Source organism: Arachis hypogaea, chromosome 9 (assembly GCF_003086295.3).
Source record: "Arachis hypogaea cultivar Tifrunner chromosome 9, arahy.Tifrunner.gnm2.J5K5, whole genome shotgun sequence".
In the NCBI taxonomy this organism is placed as follows: domain Eukaryota; kingdom Viridiplantae; phylum Streptophyta; class Magnoliopsida; order Fabales; family Fabaceae; genus Arachis; species Arachis hypogaea.
This window is the reverse complement of record NC_092044.1, coordinates 68,579,414-68,582,897: the sequence shown is the minus strand read 5'-3', so window position 1 is coordinate 68,582,897 and position 3,484 is coordinate 68,579,414. Positions and strand designations below refer to the sequence as shown.

Genomic DNA, 3,484 nt, shown 5'->3' with positions numbered 1-3,484 from the left:
CTTAGAGTTTGAATGTGGGGGTTCAACACCAAACTTAGAATTTGGTTGTGGCCTCCCAACACCAAACTTAGAGTTCGACTGTGGGGGCTCTATTTGGCTCTGTTTTGAGAGAAGCTCTTCATGCTTCCTCTCCATGGTTACAGAGGGATATCCTTGAGCCTTAAACACAAGGGATTCTTCATTCACTTGAATGATCAATTCTCCTCTGTCCACATCAATCACAGCCTTTGCTGTGGCTAGAAAGGGTCTGCCAAGGATGATGGATTCATCCATGCACTTCCCAGTCTCTAGGACTATGAAATCAACAGGGATTTAATGGTCTTCAACTTTTACCAGAACATCCTCTACAAGTCCATAAGCTTGTTTTCTTGAATTGTCTGCCATCTCTAGTGAGATTTTTGCAGCTTGCACCTCAAAGATTCCTAACTTCTCCATTACAGAGAGAGGCATGAGGTTTATGCTTGACCCTAGGTCACACAGAGCCCTCTTGAAGGTCATGGTGCCTATGGCGCAAGGTATTGAAAACTTCCCATGATCTTGTCTCTTTTGAGGTAATCTCTGCCTAGACAAGTCATTCAGTTCTTTGGTGAGCAAAGGGGGTGCATCCTCCCAAGTCTCATTACTAAATAACTTGTCATTTAGCTTCATGATTGCTCCAAGGTATTTAGCAACTTGCTCTTCGGCGACATACTCATCCTCTTCAGAGGAAGAATACTCATCAGAGCTCATGAATGGCAGAAGTAAATCCATTGGAATCTCTATGGTCTCAATGTGAGCCTCAGATTCCCATGGTTCCTCATTAGGGAACTCATTGGAGGCCAGTGAACATCCATTGAGGTCTTCCTCAGTGGCGTTCACTGCCTCTCCCTCCTCTCCAAATTCGGCCATGTTGATGGCCTTGCACTCTCCTTTTGGATTCTCTTCTGTATTGCTTGGAAGAGTACTAGGAGGGAGTTCAGTAATTTTCTTACTCAGCTGACCCACTCGTGCCTCCAAGTTTCTAATGGAGGACCTTGTTTCAGTCATGAAACTCTGGGTGGTTTTGATTAGATCAGAGACTATGGTTGCTAAGTCAGAGTGGCTCTGCTCAGAATTTTCTGTCTGTTGCTGAGAAGATGATGGAAAGGGCTTGCCATTGCTAAACCTGTTTCCTTCACCATTATTGTTGTTGAAACCTTGTTGAGGTCTCTGTTGATCCTTCCATGAGAGATTTGGATGATTTCTCCATGAAAGATTATAGGTGTTTCCATAGGGTTCTCCCATGTAATTCACCTCTTCCATTGAAGGGTTCTCAGGATCATAAGCTTCTTCTTCAGATGAAGCGTCCTTAGTACTGCCTGGTGCAGATTGCATTCCAGACTGACTTTGAGAAATCAAATTGACTTGCTGAGTCAATATCTTGTTCTGAGCCAATATGGCATTCAGAGTATCAATCTCAAGAACTCCTTTCTTCTGATTTGTCCCATTGTTCACAGGATTCCTTTCAGAAGTGTACATGAATTGGTTATTTGCAACCATTTCAATTAGTTCTTGGGCTTCTGCAGGCGTCTTCTTCAGATGAAGAGATCATCCAGCAGAGCTATCTAATGACATCTTGGACAGTTCAGACAGACCATCATAGGAAATACCTATGATGCTCCATTCAGAAAGCATATCAGAGGGACACTTTCTGATTAATTGTTTGTATCTTTCCCAAGCTTCATAGAGGGATTCTCCTTCCTTCTGTCTGAAGGTTTGGACTTCCACTCTAAGCTTACTCAATTTTTGAGGTGGAAAGAACTTTGCCAAGAAGGCATTGACTAGCTTTTCCCAAGAGTTCAGGCTTTCTTTAGGTTGTGAGTCCAACCATGTCCTAGCTCTGTCTCTTATAGCAAAAGGGAATAGCATAAGTCTGTAGACCTCAAGGTCAACCCCATTAGTCTTGACAGTGTCACAGATTTGCAAGAATTCAGCTAAAAACTGATGAGGATCTTCCAATGGAAGTCCATGGAACTTGCAATTCTGTTGCATTAGAGAAACTAATTGAGGCTTAAGCTCAAAGTTGTTTGCTCCAATGGAAGGGATAGAGATGCTTCTCCCATAGAAGTCGGGAGTAGGTGCAGTGAAGTCACCCAGCACCTTCCTTGCATTGTTGGCATTGTTGTTGTTTTCGGCTGCCATGGGTTCTTCTTCTTTGAAGATTTCTGTTAAGTCCTCTACAGAGAGTTGTGCCTTAGCTTCTCTTAGTTTTCGCTTCAAGGTCCTTTCAGGTTCAGGGTCAGCCTCAACAAGAATGCTTTTGTCTTTGCTCCTGCTCATATGAAAGAGAAGAAAACATGAAAATATGGAATCCTCTATGTCATAGTATAGAGATTCCTTGAGGTGTCAGAGGAAAAAGAAAAATGGAAGGAAGAGGTAGAAGAATTCGAACTTATCAAGAAAGATGGAGTTCGAATTGTGCATTAAGGAATAGTGTTAGTCCATAAATAGAAGGATATGGGAAGAGGGGAAGAGATTTTCGAAATTTAAGTAAAAGATTTAAAAACATTTTGAAAAACACTAATTGATTTTCGAAAACCAAGGGTGGAGAAGAAATCAAGTGATTTTTGAAAAAGATTTTGAAATTAGAAATCAAAAAGATATGATTGAAAAAAAAATGTGATTGAGAAGATATGATTTGAAAAGCAATTTAAAAAGATTTGATTTTGAAAATTAATGACTTGGCTAACAAGAAAAGATATGATTCAAACATTAAACCTTTCTCAACAGAAAAGGCAACATACTTGAATTGTTGAATCAAATCACTAATTTTTAGCAAGTATTTTTGAAAATGGAAAGAAATTGATTTTGAAAACATATGATTGAAAATATATGATTTGAAAAAGATTTGATTTTGAAAAATATTGAAAACTTGAAAAAAAATTTGATTTGAAAACAAAATCTTCCCTCTTGTGCCATCCTGGCGTTAAATGCCCAGAATGGTGCACATTCTGGTGTTTAACGCCCAAAGCACTACCCTTTTGGGCGTTAAACGCCCAGCCAGGCACCCTGGCTGGCGTTTAAACGCCAATTTGCCTTCCTCACTGGGCGTTTTGAACGCCCAACTTTTTCTGTGTAATTCCTCTGCTGTATGTTCTGAATCTTCAATTCTCTGTATTATTGACTTGAAAAGACACAAATTAAAAATATTTTTGGATTTTTAATAATGAGGAATAATCAAAATGCAACTAAAATCAAATAAACAATGCATGCAAGACACCAAACTTAGAAGTTTGTATACTACTGACACTAACAAAATACTCAAGACAAGAGAATTTAAAGATCAAAACAAGGAAATCATCAAGAACAACTTGAAGATTAATGAAGACACATGCATGAATTCGAAAAATGAAATAAGAATAGAAACATGCAATTGACACCAAACTTAAAATGAGACTAGTGTCTCAATAAGAAACATAAAATTTTTGTGGTTTTTATGATTTTGTAATTTTTTTTGTGGTTTTTT

At 38.9% G+C, this 3,484-nt stretch overlaps 1 non-coding gene across 1 annotated transcript; it reads left to right on the top strand.

Moving 5' to 3' along the window:
• Positions 1-1,647: 1,647 nt before the first annotated feature.
• Positions 1,648-1,755, top strand: LOC112713335 (small nucleolar RNA R71). The gene has a single exon (XR_003158309.1). It is a non-coding gene; the product is annotated as a small nucleolar RNA R71 (small nucleolar RNA).
• Positions 1,756-3,484: the final 1,729 nt, after the last annotated feature.